Consider the following 25,301-nt stretch of genomic DNA (forward strand, 5'->3'; position numbering starts at 1 on the left):
ATTCTGTCTTCTAGTAGTTTCTTTGGTTGTACTTTTTTTTTCCAGTTTCCACTCCCCGCCTCGCCGGGCCCCCCCCCCCCCCGACTCCCCCCTAAATCTGTGCTGTTTTTTTTACGGAAATAGGTGTTAACTGAGTATTTTCTTAAACAACAGAAAATAATATTCATGTCCGCATTCTTGATCTTGGAGTTTGGGTTTTGGCCTGTTCTCCCATGTCTCCCTTTATTCTCAAAACTGTGCTATTCCTAGTTTTCCTGAAAAATAATTACAATTATTTTTCCCCTCTCTTACTTCCCCAGCTTTCACAGGCTTTTTAGGGTCAGCTCTCTTTTACAGTCCTTGGTGGATTTATCACAGCTGGAGAGCCAGTTATCCCGTAGACTATGAATTTAGCATGTTTTTATGTGGCTTTCAAAATAAGGTGGGTTAGATAATGTCACTTTTAACTTGTCTCCTAAATAATTAAAACACAGTGTAACAGTCTATAACGTGGTTTTAGCCTTGTCATCTCTAATCTTTGTTATAAAAGGGATCTATTGACATTACATATTTTTTTTAATATCTTCTCATATAACTAAATGAAGAAAATATTTTAGTTGTTTGCACTTTGAAATAAAATACAAAGCACATTAAAATACTATATTTTGCTGAGTGAAATGAGTCAGATGGAGAAAGACAAGTAATGTATGATATCACCTCTGTGTAATCTAAAAATACCAAACCCAAGAGAGACAGAGAGTTAGAGTGGTGCTTACCGGGGGCTGTGGAGTGAGAAAAATGAGAAGATATGGTCAAAGGGTATAGACTTCCAGGTAGAAGATTAGTAAGTTCTGGAGACCTGCTGAACACTGTGATGATTATAGCTAATAATACTGTGTTACATACTTGAATGTTGCCAAGAGAGAAGATCTTAAAAAATCTCATCAAACATGCACAAAAGCAGTGGTAATTATATGACAAAGAGGGAGGTGTTAGCTAATGCTGTGGGGGTATTCATTTTGCAGTTTATAAATGTACCAAGCCAACACGATGTACAGCTTGAACTTACACTGTTGTATATCAATTCTATCTGCATAAAACTGGAAGTGATATGTTGTAGCACATCATAAATGGTTACAATTTATCTCATAATGTTTTTCTTTTCTTCACTATCTTTTAAAATATAGTTTAAATTAAAAAAATATAAGTGCCAATTTACTTTTGCACAGAAAATACACACAAATTCTGCAAAAAATTTTTAAGGTACAAGAGAGTCCATCACAAAAAGTAAATCTCTTGCTGTCCCATATCCACCCAGTCTGCCTACCTGTATGTGTACTCATTTTGGTTTTCTTATCAATTGTATGTTGTTGTTTCCATTAGTTATATTCCGGAGGTCATTTCCTATCAGTAGAAATAGTGTTAAAGTTGATTCTTCTTCTTATTTTAAAATGGCCATATAGTTATACTATAAATTTAACCAGTTCTCTGTTGCTGGATATTTAGATACCCCTGTTTTTTACTAAAACAATGTCGCATTATTACCTGTGTGCATTGGACACTTTGCATAAGTTATTATATTTCTCAGGTGAACTACAAGAAATAGACTAGGTCAAAGGGTATGTGCACTTTTAATATCGATATTGCCAAATTGCTCCCCAGAGAGGTTGCAGGACATACTCGCATTAGCAGTGTTTGAGAGTACATTCAGTCCCCTCTTTTGGCAGGAGAGGACACACTTTTTGATCATGGCCAATCTGATAGATTTTAAAATATTTTAGTTTTGTTTCAATTCATATATCCTGAGGTAGAAAATTTCTCCACATGCATATAAAGTGATTTAGATTTCTGTGCATTTGTGTTTATGTCCTTTGTCCATTTTTTATTAGGTTTTCTGTCCTCCTCCTTTGTATTTGTGAGAAACCTTATCAAGGACATGAGGCCTTTTTCTGTACTGTGTGCTGGTTACTTCCCCCGGTTATTTGCCATTTTAACCATTTATGGTATGTGTTGAAAGGCAGAAAGTTTTTATTTTTAGTTTTTTTTGGCCATGAGGCATGTGGGATCTTAGTTCCCTGACGAGGGATCTGACCTGCACCCCCTGCAGTGAAAGTGCCATGTCTTAACTACTGAACCACCAGGGAAGTCCAGAAAGCTTTTATTTTTATATAAAGTTATCAGGTTTTACTTTTGTGACTTCTGAGTTTTATGTCAGATTGAAAGGCTGTCCCTTCCCTGAAATTAAAACGAAAGATCCCTGTTTTATTTTACTACTTTTTTGGTTTTGCTTTTTATGCTTGAATATTTTTGTCAACAGAAGACATATCAGACATAAATATCAAAATAGCAATTTTGGTTTTATTATAATAATAGCCTTTGTTATTTAGTTGTAGGATGGCCTGTATAGCATAGAGTGTATATTCAGGCGGATTAATAGTCAAATCATAGCTCCATTACTTTACTGCTTTGTGAACTGGGCAGGTAAATGAGTCTTAAGTCTCTGTTGTCTCATATGTAAATTAAGGATGCTTATATCTACCGGCAGAATAGTTATGAAAAGTGGAAGATAATATATGTTAGTTATATTCTTACGGGAGGGCGTCACAATTTATGATTCAGTACATACTAGTTTTCTTCCTTCCTCTGACCCCAGTGTTACAGTGAAGGGGTTGGTAGTGGGGGGAGGGGATTGAAAAGATAGGGTTCAGATGATGTAAAAACATCTTCTGGGTTATCTGATAAAATACTGTGCTTTAGCAACACTTTGGTGGTAACAAATCTCTGACATACTCTGTCCATTGCATAATTAAATAGTAGTGAAATGCTATTTAATAGTACTATTTGATTAAATAGCAGTTAAATACTAGTATTTGATGTCCACAGAGAAGGCAGTTGCAAGTGTGTGTGTTAAAATGAGAAAGCTACACAGTGGTGTGTGAAAAAGAAAAAATTTTAATGCTTCTTCCAGAAAGAGGAGTTTAGAAAACACATCTTCTTGTTTTGCCCCTTTCTCCATTATACAGTCCGATGTTGTCCAGATTGCTGTGGGTCTTCTCACCAAATGAGTTTTGTATCTCCGAGTTAATTTTCTGCCAGAATCACTTCAGGCTGATGACTGTGGTGTTTGTGTGTCCATTAAGCGCACTGCCAGGATACGTCCACTACTTTCCACCTCTCCCATTAAACAGCTGTCAGCAGGTTTACAGGGCTGCTCCCTTGTCTGCATTAATTGTAGGCAGCCACAGGAGGCAATGCAAAGGGTCCATAAAGGAGTCAGATAAAGCTGGCTTCAAGGTAAACATAAATGCTGGCTTCTGTAGGTAAACATAAACCTTGTCATCAGCTGGGTCCAGTTTACTGATGTTTATACTTACATGCATAGAGAAGGTACAGAAGGAAGTGAGTTTCATTTTTTAAACTCTGTATCTTGGTTAACCTTGCCATTGCTTCATTCAACAACCCCCACCAGTAAAAATTCAACAATTTTGAACAAGCATATATTGGAGGAGTCTTGGGTAAGAAGCTCTCATTAAAGTTGTATATAGCACCCTGCTGAGCTTTACAATTGGTTTTGAAATGAAAATCTGTTAGATTAGAGCAAACATTATCCTAGCTGCAGTGATAAGTAATGTGGAGAAGATTAATGATTTTTCTTTGAAAGCCAGTGAGCATTATGTCTGCTATTGTGCCCTTTTTTAAAAGGTGGAGGTGAGAGCAGTGGCAGGGTAGAAGGGTGAACCATACTTTTCATAGCTAAATGCTTATCTTCTTGATATACATTAGTGATTCCCTAACTCTCCATTGATTATACCAAGGAAGTTTTAAATTTCGGTTTTACCCCCAAGGACTAGAACTTTGCATTGACTGGAAAAGTAGGGTGGAACCTAGAAGGAGGAGGGGTTAGGAAAAAACCGGGTTCTTTAAATAACAGTAAAAGTTCTCACTTCTTTCTTCCTATTGGTATAGGTGTAGGTTTCTTCTTCTCGTTTTCCTGGATAAGTTGTGGTACCATGTCTCTTCTCTTGGGGAGGATGTCTAAAGGTGAAGGGTGAAAAATTAGTGGTGGTAGAAATAATACCTCTTCTCTTTACCCATTGCATGAGTCATTAAAGATAAAATTGAGTTGGGCTGCTGTTAAAACCTTGGAATCCCTGACTCAGAAAGGCTGCCTAGGGCAGCCCCTGCTTCCCTGTTCAGCCACAGGTGCTTCTGTTTTGTGAGGCAGAGAGAATGACATCAGCATCATTTTGAGGCAGTGTGTGCTCTGGAAGAGAAAAACTGGCTTAGGTGAATATTTAAGAAACCATCAGCACTTAAACATAGATCTTTGTGGATTTGGGATGGTATTAGCACCATTCTGATCCTGTGATTTGGAAATCCAGTATATGGTGTTCAGACCACGGTTAGGCTTTTATGGTTGTTTGAATATGGTATCCTGTGAACCTGTACTGTTCACAGTGTGATCTTCAGACCAACAGCATCCTCACCACTTTAGAGCTTGTTACAAAAGTAAAATCTTAGACCCTACCCCAAATCTACCAAATCCAAACCTGCATTTTAACAAGATCTCCAAGTCATTTGAATGCCCATTAAAGTTTGAGAAAATGCCCATTAAAGTTAGCCTGCTTTTCCAGACTCAGCATCAGCTTATGTTTTTCCTTTTGTTCAAAGTAGTCAGAAAGGTTTTTAGGAAGAAAATGCCTTTTATTTCACCAACAGGAAGCCTGATCATGATTTTAGTGTCATTACAATGCCATGCTGTTTTCGTACTGTTTCTGTATCTTCCTGGAGATGCTATTTATACATGCGGTTATTTCTACCTAATCTCTGCAACAGGAGCAGATCAGTTCTTTTTTTTTTTTTTTATGCATCTCTTTTAATAACAACAGCTACCACTTATTAAGAGTTTGCTATGTTTCAGGCACTATACTGTTTACAGAGTTCTCTGATTTAATCCTTATAACCTCCCTGCCCACTCAAGAAATAGGCCCAGAGAATTCTAATGTGACTTGGTTAGGTCACAAATCACCTAATTAAGAGGTCCAGAACTAAATTTTTGTGGCCCTTTCCCAGTGTGGTTTTCCTCTGCCATTTGGTCAAATTTTACCTTAGAGCAGGCAGTTGAATAATTTTTACTAATTCAGAATATTTGACTTGAGGATTACCATTCTTTTGATTTTTATAGCGCACAATACAGCCTGGTACAAATAGCCTTAGACTGGAATTCAAGAGATCAAGATTCTAGTACAGTTCTGCTAACATCAAGTTTTTTTGCTTTTGTTTTCCCTTATAAACTTGGAAGCCACGAATATGTGTGGGGGTAGTGGTGGTTTAAAGAATCTGTATATTCTTTGCAAATAAGTAAAATCAAATTTGCAACTGAGATCTACATCCTTTTTTTAATTTTTCAGCATCTAATTTACTAGGCGAAAAAGTGGTTAATTACCTTTCAACAAGTCTATAGTGGTAGAAGAGGCTTTCCTAGGTTAAGCTAGCCAAACACTGAATTGAGGAAGGTTTAGTCTTTCTGATTTACTTGATAAACTTTTCTGGCAAGGAGCTGGTTGTGTGTGTGTGTGTGTATGTGTAAATGTTCTCACCTTTTCATTGAATGTTAGTTGGTCTGATTGAGGTATAATTGCTAACAATTAGATGTTTTAATCACAACATGGAAGTTTTTGTATTTTAAAAGAAAACTAATTCTTCTAAAGAAAAATCCGTAATGCACTGCCTCTAAACTGCCTATAATCTTTTTGGCACAGGCAAGGAGGAAATATTTCATTTTGGCAAGAGAGAGAGAAATCCAAATGTAAGAGCAGTTTTATACACCCACAAGAAAAATGTCATTACTTTTTGGAAAATGAGAGAATGAATCAGGAATAGCTTTTGTAGTTCGGGGGAGAATGGATACATGTATATATGTGTCTGAACCCCTTTGCTGTCCACCTGAAACTATCACCACATTGTTAATTGGCTGTACTCCAATACAAAATAAAAGGTTTAAAAAAATAGCTTTTGAAAAGATTTCAGGTAATTTAATTGGTATTTCTATTTACTTACTCAGTTTGGTCTTAAATACTTTATATTGGTGTTTAAAGTTCTCCATTATTAGGAAGAAAATCAGGCTAGTATAAAGGCCAGTTGTAGAAATCACTAATTGTATTCAATATTCCTTTCTTCAAGGATGTATTTGTTACTCAACCCAGCAACTCTCTTACTAGATATGTATAGCCCAAAGAATTGAAACAGGTGTTGAAACAAGTACACGTAGATTCATATTTACAGCAGCACTATGTAGAAACTGCCCATATGTCTTATCATTGGATTAATAGATAAACAAATTGTGGTACATCTGTACAGAGGAATATTATCCAGCCATAGAAAGGAATGAAGTACAGATCCATGTGGAAACATGGGTTAACTTTAAAAACATTTATTGTAAGTAAAGAGAGTTGGGCCATTAATAAGGCTGAGCGCTGAAGGATTGATGCTTTCAAACTGTGGTGCTCGAGAATGCTCTTGAGAAAGTAGCTTGAGAGTCCCTTCGACTGCGAGGAGATCAAACCAGTCAACCCTAAAGGAGATCAACCCTGAATATTCACTGGAAGAACTGATGCTGAAGCTCCAGTACTTTAGCCACGTGAAGAGCAACTCATTGGAAAAGCCCCTGATGCTGGGAAAGATTGAGGGCAGGAGGAGAAGGGGGCAACAGAGAATGAGATGGTTTGAGCAAATTCTAGGAGATAGTGAAGGACAGGGAAGCCTGACGTGCTTCATGACAGCAGTTCATGTTGTCACAAAGAATCAGACACAGCTTAGTGACTGAACAACAGAAAGAAACCAGACATGAAAGGTCACATATTGTATCATTCTATTTATATGAATTGCACAGTCTAGGTAGATCTATAGATCCAGAACTCAGATTGGTGGTTAAGGGGCAACAGGGAGGGGGAAATGGGGAGCAGCCACTTAACATGACAGTTTCCTTATGGGCTGGTGAGAATGGCTTGGACCTGAATAGAGGAGGTAGTCACACAGCATTATAAATGTGCCGCATTGAAGTGTTCATTTTAAAATGGTTAATTCTATGTTATGTGAATTTTACCTCAATAAAAAGTACACATATATTATTCACTATTTCTCCTTTGGTTTGACTCTCTCGTGTATTTGGTGATGTTCATATGTCACATACTCATCTGAGAGATGTTCTTTCCAGTTTTCAGTGTTGAGGTCAGTACATTTTAATATTGGGCCCGTTTATTTCTTTTACTTTAGAAATTTTTATTTTCTAACTTAAGGGTGTTAATTAAATTGCTGTAAGCATGGCAGCATTTAAAAGCATTTGTTTCCCCTCTTTAAGAATTCACAAGCCGCATACTTCTAGGAATGGGTATCACTTAAGAAAGGTGAAGGTCTTGCTTTGGTTGCATCAATATGTTTTTCATGATCACTTAACAATGCTTTCACTTCTTAACTAGAAGTGCTGATTTATTTTTTTCCCCTTAAGTGGATAAAGTATCCAAGTCAAGGAAGAAAAGTGGCATGTTATGCATATCAAATGAGAAAGAAAATTTCTCTGAATCCTTTTGTTTTTTGAAATGGAATTAATATTGCAGTCAGATTATTTTAAAAAGTACACATGAAAATCTTGCATAATTCTTTTGAACTCATCATTCTTTCCTCATCATTCTTTTTTGTCTGTTTAATCCATGTGAAATATTTAGTACTGCCGAATTAGTGGTATTTACGACTATAAAAACATAAGCCTTTAAAGAGAAGATGAATCCAACAAAGAACTTGTTTGCTCATCTTTTAGCCAGTCACAGCCATACAGGGAATGCTGTTCAGCCATAGAAAGGAAGGTACTGATACATACTGTAAAAGGGATAAACTTTGAAAAAATAATGCAATCTGAAAGCAGTCAGTCATAATAGACCATATATTGTATGATTTTGTTTATATGAAATGTTCAGAATAGGCAAATTATAGGAACAGAAAGTAGATCGGTGGTTGCCTAGGCCTGGGAGGGGAGCTTGGAGAGAACTGGTGAGGGTGGTGTGGGGTGGGAAGGTCACTGCTAATGGGCAAGGGTTTCTTTTGGGGGATGATGAAAATTTCTGAAATTGGTTGTGGTGATGGTTGCACAACTCTGGGAATGTACTTCGAACTGTTGAATTACATACAATTGTAGTATGTGAATTACATCTTCGTAAAGCTATTGAAAAATTTAAAGTATAAATTGACATCCTTTTCCAGCTTGACGTCAAAATCCAGTTCTTAAAGGACCCCCCCCCCGCCCCGCCCCCAATCTCTCTGTGCTATAAACGCTCAGTCTGTTCAGCTTGTACTGGATCATTTTATACTTGACTCATTGTTACAGTTTTTCTTTATGAATCCTATTTCTCCAGTCTCAGGTCCTTGAACAACTTCTCTTGCACTGTGTTTCAGCACTGTGATCAGGGCCTTTGTTTACCCACAGATAACATTAGGAATGCTTATAGCAATATAAGTACACTTACTCAGCTTTGAAGTTCTGCATCACGTTATGCAAGCATGTAGTTTCTGTATTATTTCAGGATCTCTCTTTAGATGAACTTTGGGGCTTCCCAGGTGGTGCTGGTGGTACAGAACCTGCCTGCGAATGCAGGAGACATAAGAGACATGGGTTCAATCCCTGGGTTGGGAAGATGCGCTGAGGAGGGCACAGCAACCCACTCCAGTATTCTTGCCTGGGAAATCCCACGGACAGAGTACCCTGGCAGGCTGCGGTCCATAGGGTTGCACAGATTTGAACATGACTAAGCGACTTAGCATGCAGCACCCAAGATGGATATCTCCCATCTACATGTGTGAAAGGTATCATATCTTTTTATATTCTGTTTGTGTGGACAGTATAAAGCTTAGACATCACTCTCAAAGTGTGGGTCTTCTCTTTGGGCAGCAAATTTAGTTTTAGTTCCTGCCTGCACAATGGCTTGTTTTCTTTCTGAAATTCCAGATCTCAGTTTTTAAATTGATTAGTGTTTATAATATAAGGAATGGATTTACTGGCGTTTTTCTTTTGGAACGAATTGGACTACTGCCCCATTTCATAAATATTTCCTCAAATCTCCAGTCCAGGAAGAGAGACTTTCAGGAACCTATGGGGCTGTAAGGACAGGACACTAGTGATGAAAAATGAATAATGAGCAGCAGCAAAACCGTGTTCCTGGATATTAACATCTGTCAGTCCCTTAAGATAAAGGATATTTAGTGTAGATCAGAGTAATTTTCTTTCATGTTCCTCTGCCTCTTGTTTTTTAAATATTACTTCTTAACTGTAAATTCAGCAAGCTTTAAAAATGCTCCATTGTTTACAAGTAGTCCATTCTCATTCAGTCCTTATCAGAAACCCCATGGACACTCTTTAAGGTCCTTCTCAAAGAACAGAGGAACCTTGAGTAGCACGTGGAGATACCTTTCTTCTTAAGGTTAACTTTTCCTTTTGGGAGTATATTTTAGGCCGCAACCTGCCCTTCTAAAGGAACCTCTTCTTTTAATAGAGCATTTTTAATAGAATATATTGTTTAGCTGCCTTGGAATTAAATCTATAAAATATTAATGAATAAACTAAGGCTTGAAAAACCCAGCAGTGTGTGTGTAACTTATCTGGCTTTCAGTAGCTCTGAGAGAGTAGCAAGGAATCAAAGCGAAATTTTGAAGAAAAACTGTTCTTCACGGCTGGCTGCCTTGGTAGGCATAAAATATTAATATTTGTACAAAAGGCTGATGCTCTCGGCAGAGGCTTTGAAACCAATCTGGATATCTTAGAAGGGTGGGAGGTGGGTGAGGTGAGTGGAAGACACTGACTCAGCAGAACAGAGCCCTCAGCCACAGTCTCAGGTAGGCACAGAGCCATCTCCTCTGAGCCACCCCCGCTATGGAGTCTGGCTTTTGTTTTCTCTCTAATTCATGCAGACTTCTTGTAGGAACCAGGAAGACGTTGCTTTTACCAAGGTTTAACCGGTTAACTAGCATTCCCCAAGGAGTTGTTCTCCCCAAGTTGTCATTCTGTTTAGGAGAGCACATTTGCTAACAAAATGTTTGAGAAATGTCTTCAGTCCTTGTTATGTAGAGTCTTGTAAGCCTCCCTTAAGCCAATATTCCAGAAATACCACCACGCCCAGGAGCAGGCTAAGTTTCTTCCTTTCCTTTTGTTTACCTCCAAATAAAATTTAGAGTTAAGAGCGCAAAGTTAGATGGCATACTTCTTTTTTTCAAAACAAGGTAACAATGTAAATTAGAAAACATAGGACTCTACCTATTATAAATTTTGGGTGGGGTTTGTAGGACCTAAATGTCTGTGTGGTAAATTAAGAGAGTTTTAGGTAAATGTTACACCAGATTTTCTATATTATGTTACAGATATTCCTGTCTTTTTATCTTATTTATTTTTCTTTTTTTAAAGAAAACTCATCTCTGGTTAGCCTTCACAAACTGCAGTCTGAATGTACAATTGTTGATATTCTATACTTGTATTTATTGTCTGGTAAAGATGTCTTTTTTCCCCCATTAGTTTCCTCAGAAAACTGCAGATCCGCTTGATTAGGTTCAGAAGGTGATGTCCCATTGCAGCTAAAGCTTGTCTGACCTAAAGTGCTTTGGTAGTAAGGAAGTCACTTACTGACCTGTCCTGTATGACAGCAAAATAAGGTAGAAGTTAATGTGCTAGTGAGTAAGTTCCAAATTGCAGCCTTTCATATTGCCTCGATGTGAGGCTGTGAGATCTTGGCCTAGCTTCTTGTTTATCATGGATAGATTTCACACATTCCATTTACAATTCCGTGGTAGAGTGTAACTAGATGACTTGCCTGTCTTTAGGAAGAAAGCATGAGGCACAACAGCCTACTCTAAATGAAGCTCTGTTGTTTGCTTGTAAGGAATTGTTTTAATCATCCTTAATTAGATGTGTTTTCAGTGAGGTTGACCTTGACGCTCAACATGGACATAGCTGTTTCTCTTGACCATCTTAATTTGAGCCTTACTTAATAGATAGAGCAGCAGGACTGGCAAGTTAGTAAGGGCCCAAATCTTTAGTCTTGGACCTGCTAGCTAGTTCAGTTCTATCTGAACTCTTACCTTGAAAAATTAAGATTTATAGAAGAAGCCATTAATGTTCTATCAGGCGTCTTTAATCATCTTAATCAATATAGTTATAAAAACTAGTTCTTGAAATATGTATCTACAAATTATTGCGGGTGGATAGCCTTCTTTCTGATAGCTGATATAAGGTTTCCCTCGCTGGCAAATTATTGCAGGTGGATAGCCTTCTTTCTGATAGCTGATATAAGGTTTCCCTGGCTAGCAGTCATCCTATAAACTGTACAAATTTTCAATCTCCTGATCTCAGGAAGGGTAGCAGTTCTGATTTTACCATTTGCCTTTACCTCTACTTTATTTGGGGTTTTTGTTGTTGCTGTTACTGAATATCAACAAGCAAAACACTTTACATAAGAGTGTAATTAAGTCTTTTTTACCTTTCTCATTCAGATCTCTATAATACGGAAACAACACAGTACTTGTGGTTATAATGGTTGTCATCTCTCAGGCAGTGACTTAAGTGAAAACTCATATCCAGAATACATAAGGAATACCTATATATTAATTAAAAAAGAAGACCACCCCCCTTTAAAAAAACTCTATAGATAAATAGGCAGAAAAAACGGGCACTTTACAAAAGGGGATCTCCAACAGGCAATAAACATGAAAAGAATTCTTCGAACTTTTAATCATTAGGGAAGTACAGAGAAAGTACGATGTATTGGTGAGGATGTAAAGAATAGGAATTTTCTTGGATTTCCAGTAGGAGGGTAAATTGTCATACATTTTACCTTTTCTTCTTTTTACTTTTTATTGAAGGATAATTGCTTTACAGAATTTTGTTGTTTTCTGTCAAACCTCAACATGAATAGGTATACCTATATCCCCTCCCTTTTGAACCTCCCTCCAATCTCCCTTCCCATCCCACCCCTCTAGGTTGATACAGAGTTTTGAGTTTCCTGAGCCATACAGTGAATTCCCATTGGCTATCTATTTTACATATGATAATGTAAGTTTCCATGTTACTCTTTCCATACATCTCACCCTCTCCTCCCTTCTCCCCATGTCCGTAAGCCTATTCTCTATGTCTCTTTCTCCATTGTTGCCTTGTAAATAAATTCTTCAGTACCATTCTTCTAGATTCCGTATATATGAGTTAGAATATGATATTTATCTTTTTCTTTCTGACTCACTTCACTTTGTATAATAGGTTCTAGGTTCATCCACCTCATCAGAACTGACTCAAATGCATTCCTTTTTATGGCTGAGTAATACTCCATTGTGTGTATGTACCACAACTTCTTTCTTTATTCATCTGTTGATGGACATCTAGGTTTCTTCCATATTCTAGCTATTGTAAATAGTGCTGCAGTGAACAATGGGATACATATGGCTTTTTCAATGTTGATTTCCTCAGGGTATATGCCTCAGAGTGGGATTTCCGGGTCCTATGGTGGTTTTATTCCTAGTTTTTAAAGGAATCTCCATACTGTCTTCCATAGTGGCTGTATCAATTTACATTCCCACCAACAGTGGAAGAGTGTTCCCTTTTCTCCACACCCATTCCAGCATTTATTATTTGTAGACTTTCTGATGAGGGCCATTCTGATCCGTGTGAGGTGATATCTCATTGTAGTTTTGATTTGTATTTCTCTAATAAAGAGCAATGTTGAGCATCTTTTCATGTGTTTGTTAGCCATCGGTATGTGGTCTTTGGAGAAATGTCTGTTTAGGTCTTTTCCCCACTTTTTGATTGGGTTGTTTGTTTTTCTGGCATTGAGTTGTATGAGCTGTTTGTATATTTTGGAAATTAATCCTTTGTCAGTTGTTTCATTTGCTATTATTTTCTCCCATTCTGAGGGTTGTCTTTTCACCTTGCTTATAGTTTCCTTTGTTAAGTGTAATCAGGTCCCACTTGTTTGCTTTTGTTTTTATTTCCGTCACTCTAGGAGGTGGCTCATAGAGGATCTTGCTTTGATTTATGTCATCGAGTGTTCTGCCTCTGTTTTCCTCTAAGAGTTTTTATAGTTTCTGGTCTTAAATTTAGGTCTGTAATCCACTTGGAGTTTATCTTTGTGTATGGTGTTAGGAAGTGTTGTAGTTTCATTCTTTTACATGTAGCTGTCCAGTTTTCCCAGCACCATTTATTTGAAGAGACTGTTTTGGCCCCATTATGTATTCTTGCCTCCTTTGTCAAAAATTAGGTGCCCGTAGGTGCATGGGTTTATTTCTGGGCTTTCTATCTTGTTCCATTGGTCTCTATTTCTGTTTTTTGTGCCAGTACCACACTGTCGTATTAACTAGCTTCATAGTATAATCTGAAGTCAGGAAGGTTGATTCCTCAAGCTCCATTCTTCTTTCTCAAGACTGCTGTGGCTGTTTGGGGTCTTTTGTGTTTCTGTATGAATTGTGAAATTTTTTGTTCTAGTTCTGTGAAAAATGTCTGGTAATTTGATAGGTATCGCATTGAATCTGTAGATTGCTTTTGGTAGTACAGTCATTTTCACAATACTGATTCTTCCTACCCAGGAACATGGATTATCTCTCCATTTATGTCATCTTTGATTTCCTTCATCAGTGTTTTATAATTTTCTGTGTACAGTTCTTTTGTCTCCTTAGGTTTATTCCTACATACTTCTTTTTGTTGCAGTGGTGAATGGGATTGATTCCTTAATTTCTCTTTCTGATTTTTCATTGTTAGTATATAGAAATGCAAGTGTGATTTCTGTGTTTTGATTTTGTATCCTGCAACTTTGCTAAATTCACTGATTAGCTCTAGTAATTTTCTGATACTATCTTCAGGGTTTTCTATGTACATTATCATGTCATCTGTAGACTGTGAGAGCTTTACTTCTTGTCCAGTCTGGATTCCTTTTATTTCTTTTTCTTCTCTGATTGCTGTAGCTAGGACTTCCAGAACTATGTTGAATAATAGTGGTGCAAGTGGACACCCTTGTCTTGTTCCTGAACTTAGGGGGATGCTTTCAGTTTTTGACCATTGAGAATAATGTTTGCTGTAGGCTTACCATATATGGCCTTTACTATGTTGAGGTAGATTCCTTCTGTGCCCCATTTTTTGAAGAGTTTTAATCATAAATGGGTGCTGAATTTTGTCAAAGGCTTTTTCTGCATCTATTGAGATTCTTACATAGTTTATATCTTTCGGTTTGTTAAAATGGTGTATTACATTGATTGATTTGTGTATATTGAAGACTCCTTGCATTCCTGGAATAAACCCAACTTGATCATGGTGTATGAGCTTTTTGATATGTTGCTGAATTCTGTTTGCTAAAATTTTGTTGAGGATTTTTGCATCTGTGTTCATCAGTGATGTTATCCTGTAGTTTTCTTTTTTTGTGTTGTCTTTGTCTGGTTTTGGGATCAGGGTGATGGCCTTGTAGAATGAGTTTGGAAGAAACAACATGAAAAAAATTCCTCTGAAAATTTTTTGAAACCGTTTTAGAAGGATAGACATTAGCTATACTCTAAATGTTTGATAGAATTCTCCTGTGAGGCCTTCTGGTCCTGGGCTTTGTTTTTTTGGGAGATTTTTGATCACAGCCTCAATTTCAGTGCTTGTAATTGGGTTGTTCATAATTTCTATTTCTTCCTGGTTCAGTCTTGGAATATTGTACTTTTCTAAGAATCTGTCCTTTACTTCCAGGTTATCCATTTTATTGCCATATAGTTGTTCATAATAGTTTCTCATAATCTTTTGTATTTCTGCATTGTCTGTTGTAACCTCTCCTTTTTCATTTCTAATTTTTTTGGTTTGATTCTTCTTTTTTTCTTGATGAGTCTGGCTAAAGGTTTGTCAATTTTGTTTATCTTCTTAAAGAACCAGCTTTTAGTTTCATTAACCTATATTATTGTTTCTTTCATTTCTTGTTCATTTATTTCTGCTCAGATCTTATGATTTCTTTCCTTCTACTAATTCTGGGGGTTTTTGTTCTTTTCTTTCCAGTTGTTTAGGTGTAAAGTTAGGTTGTCTATTCAATGTTTTTCTTGTTTCTTGAAGTAGGATTGTATAGCTGTAAACTTCCCTCTTTAAACGGTTTTTGCTGCATAGGTTTTGAGTTGTCGTGTTTTCATTGTCATTTGTTTCTAGAAATTTTTTGCTTTCCCTGTTGCTTTCTTCAGTAACCTGTTGGTTATTTAGAAACATGTTGTTTAATCTCCATGAGTTTGTGTTTCTTACAGTTATTTTCTTGTAATTGATATCTAGTCTCATAGCGTTGTGGTTGGAGAACATGCTTGATATGATTTCAATTTTCTTTAATTTACTGAGGCTTGATTTATGACCCAAGATGTGGTCTATCCTGGGAAATGTTCCATGTGCACTTGAGAAGGCGGTATATTCTTCTGCATTTGGATGGAATGTCCTGAAGATATCAAGGAGATCCATCTCATCTAATGTATTAAGACTTGTGTTTCCTTATTAACTTTCTGTTCTGTTGATCTGTCCACTGGTGTGAGTGGGGTGTTAAAGTCTCCTGTTATTATTGTGTTACTGTCAATTTCTCCTTTTAGGTCTCTTAGTGTTTGTCTTATGTATTGAGGTGCTCCTATATTGGGTGCGTGAATATTTACAATTGTTATGTTTTCCTCTTGGAATGATCCCTTAATCATTATGTAGTGTCCTTCCTTGAGAGAAGGCAATGGCACCCCACTCCAGTACTCTTGCCTGGAAAATCCCATGGGTGGAGGAGCCTGGTAGGCTGCAGTCCATGGGGTCGCTGAGAGTCGGACAGGACTGAGCGACTTCACTTTCACTTTTCACTTTCATGCACTGGAGGAGGAAATGGCAACCCACTCCAGTGTTCTTGCCTGGAGAATCCCAGGGACGGGGGAGCCTGGTGGGCTGCCAGACGTCTGTGGGGCACACAGAGTCGGACACGACTGAAGCGACTTAGCAGCAGCAGCAGCAGTGTCCTTCCTTATCTCTTGTAATATTCTTTAAGGTCTGTTTGTCTGATATGAGGATTGCTACTCCAGTTTTCTTTTGCTTCCCATTTGCATGGCATATAGTTTTCCATCCTCTCACTTTCAGTCTATATATGTCTTTAGGTATGAAGTGGGTTTCTTTTAGACAGCGTATATATGGGTCTTGTTTTTGTATCCGTTCGGCCAATCTGTGTCTTTTGGTTGGGGCATTTAATCCATTTACATTTAAAGTAATTGTTGATATATATCTTCCTATTGCCATTTTCTTAATTGTTTGGGGTGGATTTTGTAGATCTTTTTTCTTTTCTTGTATTTCTCGACTATATAAGTCCCTTTAATATTTGTTGTAAAGCTGGTTTGGTGGTAATCAATTGTCTTAACTTTTGCTTGTCTGAAATGCTTTTTATTTCTCTATCAATTCTGAATGAGTATCTTTGCCAAATACAGTACTCTTGGTTGTACAATACTCTTGATTGTAGAGTTTTCCCTTTTAGTACTTTAAATATATCCTGCCATTCCCTTCTGGCCTGCAGTTTCTGCTGAAAGATCAGATGTTAAACATATGGGGTTTCCTTTGTATGTTACTTGTTGCTTCTCCCTTGCTGCTTTTAATATTCTTTCTTTGTGTTTAGTCTTTGTTAGTTTGATTAGTATGTGTCTTAGCATGTTTCTCTTTGGGTTTATCCTGTGCCTCTTGAACTTGATTGACTATTTCCTTTTCCATGTTGAGGAAATTTTCAACTGTAATCTCTTCAAAAAATTTCTCATACCCTTTCTTTTTCTCTTCCTCTTCTGGGACCCCTATAATTCAAATGTTGGTGTGTTCGGTATTGTCCCAGAGGTCTCTGAGACTATCCTCAATTCTTTTCATTCTTTTTACTTTATTCTGCTCTTCAGAAGTTATTTCCACCATTCTATCTTTCAGCTTACTGATTCGTTCTTCTGCTTCAGATATTCTGCTATTGATTCCTTCTGGAGTTATTTTTAATTTCAGTAATTGTGTTGTTTGTCTGTGTATATTTATCCTTTAATTCTTCTAGGTCTTTGTTAATTGATTCTTGCATTTTCTCCATTTTGTTTTCAAGGTTTTTGGTCATCTTTACTATCATTACTGAATTCTTTTTCAGGTAGTTTGCCTATTTTCTGTTCATTTATTTGGACTTCTGTGTTTCTAGTTTGTTCCTTCATTTGTGTAGTATTTCTCTGCTTTTTCATTATTATTATTTTTTTAACTTACTGTGTTTGAGGTCTTGTTTTCCCAGATGTCAAGGTTGAATACTTTCTTCCTTTTGGTTTCTGCCCTCCTCCTAAGGTTGGTCCAGTGGTCTGTGTAAGGTTTGTATTGGGTGAGTTTCTGTTTGTCTTTTTCCTTCTGATGGGCAAGGCTGAGTGAGGTGGTAATTCTGTCTGCTGATGTTTGGGTTTGTATTTTTGTTTTGTTTGCTGTTTAGATGAGGTGTCCTGCACAGGGTGCTACTGGTGGTTGGGTTATGCCAATGTATTCAAGTGGTTTCCTTTGTGTGCACTATTTGATACTCCCTAGGGTTAGTTCTCTGGTAGTCTAGGGTCTTGGAGTCAGCACTCCCACTCCAAAGACTCAGGGTTTGATCTCTGGTCTCCACAAGTGGTTTGTTATGGCATTAAGTGAGATTAAAACAAAAACCAGAAACCCAAGATGAACCCCAGACAAATGGCAGTTACAAAATCAAGAAAATAATAATTAAAATAATGGAATATACAGATATACATATACACCTATGAGCAAAGTCAGAACAGTCCCAACAAAAATATAGTAAAGTAGATTGACCTGGTGAACAAAGGAAATCAAAAATTATATTTACCAGTTACTAACTAAAGCACAAAGTGGAAAACAAAACTAAAGCAAGGTGCCAAGTGGGGAATAAAGCGATGAGAATAAAACTAACAAATATGTTGAGAGGAAAGGAAAGAAAGAAAGAATAGATATGCAGAATTAAATAGAGGTAGATGAAGAAGATTTATATACATTAAAGATTAATTGTAAGGGGGAAAGAACAGTAAGAGAAGCAAACAAAAGAATAAGTGTATAAAAAATATAATAGGTTTGAAGTGAAAGTCATTCAGTCGTGTTTGACTCTTTGTGACTCCATGGACTGACTATACAGCCCTTGGGATTCTCCAAGCCAGAATACTGGAGTGGGTAGCTTTTCCCTTCTCCAGGGGATCTTTCCAAACCCAGGCCTCCCGCATTGCAGGTGAATTCCAATAGGTTTTAAAAAATTAATTAAAATTATAAAAAAGAGAAAATAAAAACTGAAGAAGAAAGCAAAAAGGAAAAAAAGAAAACTCGACAGAACTGCAAAAGCCCAATGTAGAGGCAGAGGTTTAGAACAATAATAAAAAGTGTGACTGCGTATACACATATACTCATACACCTATAAGTAAGATCAAAACAGTCGAAGAAAAATAGAGTACAATACATTGACTCAGTAAACAAAGGAAACCAAAAATTATTATCTATCAGAACAAAACTAACTAAAGCACAAACTGGAAAACTAAAGCAAGGTGCCAGTTGGGGGATAAAGCAATGCAAATAAATCTAACAAATATGTTGAGATGAAAGGAAAGAAAGAAAGAAAAGAAAGAAGAGATATGCAAAGTTAAATAGAGGCAGATAGAGAAGATTTATATACATTAAAGATTAACTGCAAGGGGAAAAGAACAGTAGGAAAAGCAAACAAAGGAATAAATGTAGAAAAAATAATAGATTTTAAAAATTAAAATTAAAAAAGAGAGAGAAAAAAGAAAACTCTAGAGAACTGTAAAAGCCCAGCATAGAGGCAGAGGTTTATAACAACAATAAAAAATGTGACTTGAGGAAAAAAATTAAAAAGCTCAAAAGCTTAATTAGATTTCATAGTGCCAATAAAATCGACCACTACAACAGAGGAGGGAAAGAAGGAAAAAAAGAAAAAAAAAAATCAAAAAGAATCTACAGAACAATTGAAAGCATAATAATAAATGTTTTTCTCGAGTCATTGCTGTCAGAGTCCTTTCCCTTGCTGGTAGTCAGAATTCACCTTACCTCCGTAGGATGCCCTCCAACACTGTGCTGATCTGTGGACCTGTTGTGGGGGCAGCTCAGATTCCAATCTGGTCCTCCTGTGTGTTCTTGCCTCCAGTGTTCACAGCTATCAGAACCAGTGCATTTTCTTTTGCAGGAGCTCTCAGTGTCCTTTTATATGTTCCATAGACACAGAGTCTGCCTATTTGATTGTGTGGATTTAATCTGCAGCTTGTACAGCTGGTGGGAGGTTTTGGGTCTTCTTCCTTAGCCATACTGCCCCTGGGTTTCAATTATGGTTTTTTTTGCACTTCTGCATGTGGGTTGTCCACTGGGGTTTGCTCCTGAGGCTGCCCTGGAGGACTTGGGTTTGTCCCTGTGAGGGCCAGGTGTGGAGATGGTGCAGCTGCTTGGGTTACAGGGGTTCTGGCAGCTCCGGGTACTCAGGGGAGTTGGTGGCTAGGGCCGCAGGAAATATAGCGCTGTAGAAGGGTGTGGCAACCAGCCATTGGCCAATATGCTCCAGTGTTCTTGCCTGGAGAACCCCCCTCCCTGCCAGAGAAGCCTGCCAGGCTACAGTCTACAGGGTCACAAAGAATTGGACACTACCAAAGCAACCCTGCGTGCATAGATGCAAGACTTTTTTTGCCTGTGGCAGCTGTGCCCCAGTGAGAGTTGAGCGTGAAGGTGGCGCAGCTGCTTGGCTTGAGGGGACCCTGGCAGCACCAAGTGTGCAGGGACATGGACTGCCTCTGCTGCAGGAGTTATGGGCCTATCAGAGTCTTTTTTCGAGCCTCTTGTAGCTGGTGATCAGAAGGCTTCTTTGGCCTTTCTTTGTAGCTCTGCCCTTTCAGGCACTTAGCAAGGTCCCTTGCCTGGGGTCCTTCTCTGTTGTTCCATGTGTCAGGCACATAGAGGGGCCCCCCTGGCTGGGGTCCTATTCTGTAGATTGGCCCATCAGGCACTTAAAGGGGCACCCTAGGTGAGGTCCTACTCTGTAGTTCAGTGTGTCAGGCATTTGATGGGCCAGCCTCTCTATTGTTCAGCTGCCAGTGCTGGTGTGTAGGGGACAGGAGGCTATGGTGATGGCTTCACCCCCCACACGTGACTCAGCAGTATCATCTTGCTTCCATGGCTGCCTGGCTTTCCTCCACAGGCATTTCCCACCACAATCTCCTCCCTCACATCCCCTTGATCTGTCTCTTTGCAGTCAACAGCAGCCCTCGCCCTGGGATTGCTCCACAATCCCTAAACTCCAGCTCCCAGCTGCTGCACCTTCCAGGGGATCTACATCCCTGTCCGGGGTACGTGTGGCTGCAGCAAGGACTGTCTGATTCTCGTTCCATTTAGGCTGCCACAGTTCAGCTGTTGCAGTCTCAGCCTTAAGTGTTTCTCCTCTGCCTCAGACGATTCCCCTGCTGTGGGGATCAGTTCCCCTACCCGCCGAGGGCAGGTCCAGTCCTACAAGCACTCCTGTTTCCCCCTAGTTCCTTCGTCCTACCAAGTTTCATGTGGTTCTATGTGTTCTTTTCCGCTGGTCAGGTCCTCCTGTCCGTTCTCAGCTGGTGTTCTGCATTGCACTTCCTGATGTATCCATGGAGAAAGATGTACTCCACGTCCACCTACTCCTCTGCCGTCTCGTTCCTCGTCATAGTTTACTTTTATATATGCTATATATAAACACTTATTGCATTACTGTTGTTTTTGCTTTAAGCAGTCACCTATCTCCTGGAGCAAATCCAGTTAAGGAAAGCACTGTTTATGTTTACCTTAAATTATTCTATTTTTAGTGTTCTTCATTTCTTTGTGAAGATACAGATTTCTGTCTGATGTCAGATTCCTTCTTCCCGAGGAACTTACTGAACATTTCCTGTTAGACAGGTCTGCTGGCAATACATTCTTTCACCTTTATGTATGTGCAGGGATGAAGGTCTTTATTCATGATTATTTTTTCTAAATATATTTCCCCTGGGTATAAAATTATGGGTTGACTCTTTTCAGCAGTTTTGAACGTGTTGTTCCATTTTCTTCTGGCTTTCATTGTTGGAGTATAAGATCTGCTGTAATTCTTATCTTGCTGTTTAAGCATATCTTCCTTTCCTTCAGTTATCTTTAAGATTTGATTTTTATCCTAGTTTTTTAACACTTTGAATGGAAGATGCAGTGTGTGTGTGTGTGCAGATGTGTGCACGCGTGCATGTGTGCATGGTGTTTATATTGATCCCTGGTTTCTGAGTGTCTTGAAATCCCTGGGATTTGGTGTCATTAATTTTGTAAAATTTCAGGTGTGATTTCTTCAACATTATATTTGCCCTGTTTTCTCTCATTCTTCTAGTATCACAGTTACACATGTGTAAGATTTTGTTTGACTGCCCTTGACACTCTGTTCTTTATTTTTCATGCTATTTTTTCCCTTGTGAGCCAGTTTGGCTAATTTCTGTTGAGCTCATCAAAACACTGCATACTGAGAAATCCACAGCAGTGCTTATCATAGTAAAACTGACAGGCAGCACAGAGAATTGAGTAACTGTCGTAGTAAAGATACTAAAGTAAAAAGCATTTGGAGAAAAAGACACATTTCATTAAAAGAAGCAATACTAAGTCCATCAGCTGACTGTTCAACAGAAACAATGAAATCCGGAAGTCAGTAGGATGGCATCTTTAAAAAATCAGAAAGAAAAAAATTTTCAAATTATGATTTAAGCACAGTGAAAATACCCTTCAAAAATAAAGATGAGAAGGCACTTTCATGAAAACAAAAACCAAGGGGGTCTCTTAATCACAGATCTGCTTTCTAAGACATATATAAAAAACAGAGAAAAAGAAGGAAAGAAGGAAGGAAACCTTTAGGGAGGGAAGGGTGTGATGGCAGATGAAAAATCTGCTAGAAGAAACGAACAACAGGGGATGAAATAAATTTGTCATTTAAGTGAACGTTGGCTGTGAAAACTAATAAATCCAGTTCTTGTGCAGTTTAAAATAGACGTAGAACCAAAATGGACAACAGTAACTAAAAGGAAGAAGGGCAATAAATGGAGTAAAAACCTGCTGACGTTCTTAGTATCTGGAATAAGGTTAAAAACGATAATTTGAATAAGAATGTGATAGATTAAGGATACCACTGAAGGACAAAGCTGTCTTGCTCAAGGTCGTGTCGCCATGAAAGAACTCAGGACTTTCTATATGCAAGTTGCTGCATTCTGCACTGCCTCATGTTTTTTGTTTCTTTTCCACTCTGGGTACTATGTCAGGCATTTGCTTCATGTTTGTGCCTTGTTTTTTTTTCCTTAAAATCATACATAGTATCCTGTAATCCTGTGGTGGTTTTTTCCTACAACTTTCTTTCACCTCCTGACTATCTGCCTCAATACTTAACACAGTGTCAGGTTCATCTTCGATTTAACTATTGCTCTTCAGAAGAATTTATCTCTAATTATCCCACTGTGCTGAACCTTGCCTTTTCTTGTCTTGCCCTCTGGAAACAGAAGACTACCCCTTGCTTGCTCAGTCCTGACCTCAGTTCAAGGTCTAGATACAAACCTGTCATAGTTCTAAAGGCCTTCCTTGGTGCATAGAGGAAGGTGCTCAGACTTCAGAGTCCAATAAACTTGAATCCTTGTATCCTGACTCTGCCACTGTCTAATTCTGTGTCTCTGAATAAATTTACTAGTCTCTCTGAGCCTCAGTTTCTCCAGCTGTAAGTGAAGGTAATTATAACTACCTCAAAAGCTTGTTAGTTAATGGAGCTAATGCTTAACTGCCCAGTAAGGTTCCTGCCTAGACATTTTAATATATTTTAATGTGTATTAAATATATATCTTAAAGATATATATTTTGCATAATTGGAAGCCTGCTTAGTTTTGCATCTTCCATTTTTTGCTGTATTTTGAACGTTTATCCATGTTAATGATACTGCTAATAATTCTGTTACATATTGCAGTATAATCAATATAAAGATAATAACTGTTCCATCATGTAGCAAAGATGATAATCTTTGGCAGTGTTCTTAATGGTGGTATAATAATCCAAGCTATATGGATATGCTATACTTTAATCAGTTTTTTCATTGAGCATGTCTTCTGTGTGAAAGTTTCACCAGTAGAAAAATAGCCCTGTGCAGAATATCTTTGTCAGGTCTTTGAGACAGTTATGTTACTGTATTAGGAGTGTCACTGGAGCTCTGTGCAGTGCTCATGGAAGTATGGCAGGAAGGGCCAGAAGTGAGAGAGCAGGTTACAGGGAGACGTGGACCTCATTGTTCAAAAGAGAACAAAACTGTAAGCACCCACTTTCTATAAAATGTACTGAAGAATTGCTGGAGAAGGTGAAAGTCTGGATTGTTTTCAGAAGGTATAATTAAGGGCAACTGAGATAAGTTGCTTATCCCTGCAAGAGGCTGGTACTCAGGAGAGCCCCAAGGGGCCCTTGAACTTCGTTCAGCTCAAGTGGACCTGCATCGTTGGCCCATGTCTTATCTTACAGCTAAACATCCAGCAACTTGGATTTGAACTTTGTGGGTCCACTTAAACATGGGGTTTTTGTTGTTGTTGTTTGTTTGTTTTTTAAAAAAAAAAACTGTCTGACTCTTTGCGACCCCATGGACTGTAGCCCGCTGGGCGCCTCTGTCCACAGGATTCTCCAGACAAGACTACAGGAGTGGGTTGCCATTTCCTTCTCCAAGGGATCTTAACCCAGGGATCAACTTGGGTCTCTCATATTGTGGACAGATTCTTTACTGTCTGCTTTAAAAACTGGGAAAATGTTACATGAAGCTTTTATTTTTAAAAAACTTTTTATTTTGTATTGGGGTACAGTCAGCAATGTTGTGCTAGTTTCAGGTGAACAGCGAAGGGACTCGGCCACACATGTATACATACATCCATTCTCCCCTCCCATCCAGGCTGCACACAACACTGAGCAGAGCTCCCTGTGCTGTGCACTAGGACCTTATTGGTTATCCATTTTAAGTATAGCAGTGTGTACATGTCCATGCCAAACTCCCTAACTGTCCTTTCCCCTCATTCCCCCCCGCCCCCTGTAACCATAAGTTCTTTCTCTAAGTCTTTTTCTGTTTTGTAAGTAAACATGAGTTTTTTTAAAATAGTAAATACTATGGTACTGCACAAACCTTGGATACTGAGGTTACTGACAGCCAACTGTAAAGTTATATATGGATTTTCCACTGTATAGAGGAAAACCTTAGCACTCCAAACCTCTAGTGTTGTTCAAGGGTGAGTTAGAGTTGTGCAGATTCTTTTGTTTATGATCAGCTTTTGTTTACTTGAAAGGTTTGTTCTAAATTCATTTATTATCATCTATTCAAATCTAGGAAATAGAAAGTAACAATCAGACCTGATTTTGTAACTGTGAATTTACTATACAGAGCTCATGTTGCTACTCTGTTTAAGTCCTAAGCCTTGGTTGTCTGCCCAGAATGCTAATACAAAGATTGCTAAGTTATAATAACTTAGCAAAAAAAATATATATCCTTTTTGTATAAAGCTAACGAGAAGCTTGGGCTTCCCTGGTGGCTCAGATCTACCTGCAATGCAAGAGACCTAGGTTCGATCCCTGCGTGGAGAAGATCCCCTGGAGAAAGAAATAGCTACCCACTCCAGTATCTTGCCTGGAGAACTCCATAGACAGAAAGGAGCCTGGTGGGCTACAGTCTTTGGGGTCGCAAAGAGTCAGACACAAATGAGAGACTTAACACTTTGACTTTTCAATTAGAAGCCTACTGAAAAGACATTATAGGGACCTGCTAGCTGAAAAATTTAAACACTTTAGCCAAGATGGCTGCAAGTAAATCCCTATCCAAGAGATAGGTTCCTGCGATCTTAGTTTGAAATATCTTTGCTAGTCGTCGTCTTTTTTTTTTTAAGGTGGAACATTTGCCTTTCTGAGTGTAAATCAAATTGAAATGTTTTTCTAGCTAGAGTTGATGTCATTGAGCCAGCTGCTTGTTTGATCTAAATTAATAGAACTTGTATTTATTGCAATGTTCCCTTCCTTACCTAAGTGTGAGACCAAGCTTGTTGATTACAGGAGGCTCGCAGGAATGGTGTGCAGTCTGCTTTAACTACGTAATTAGAACAGCATGTGTGTGACAGTCAGTAGTTTAAAGTAGTAATTCAGCTCTGTCTGGAAGGATTATTTACCGTTCCATTTATTCACATTTCTCTATTTGTGCCAAATTTTACATGCCAATCCATGTCTTAGTTTTCTGTGGTAATGTACCATACACAATTAACAACTG

General features: G+C 38.2%; 1 protein-coding gene across 1 annotated transcript in view; it reads left to right on the plus strand.

Moving 5' to 3' along the window:
* ZFAND3 (zinc finger, AN1-type domain 3) overlaps nt 1–25,301 on the plus strand; it is a 178,243-nt gene that overhangs the window by 38,010 nt on the left and 114,932 nt on the right. The gene's annotated exons all lie outside the window — the stretch shown is intronic.

This window comes from Bison bison, unplaced genomic scaffold, assembly GCF_000754665.1.
Source record: "Bison bison bison isolate TAMUID 2011002044 unplaced genomic scaffold, Bison_UMD1.0 scf7180017864270, whole genome shotgun sequence".
NCBI classification, from domain to species: domain Eukaryota; kingdom Metazoa; phylum Chordata; class Mammalia; order Artiodactyla; family Bovidae; genus Bison; species Bison bison.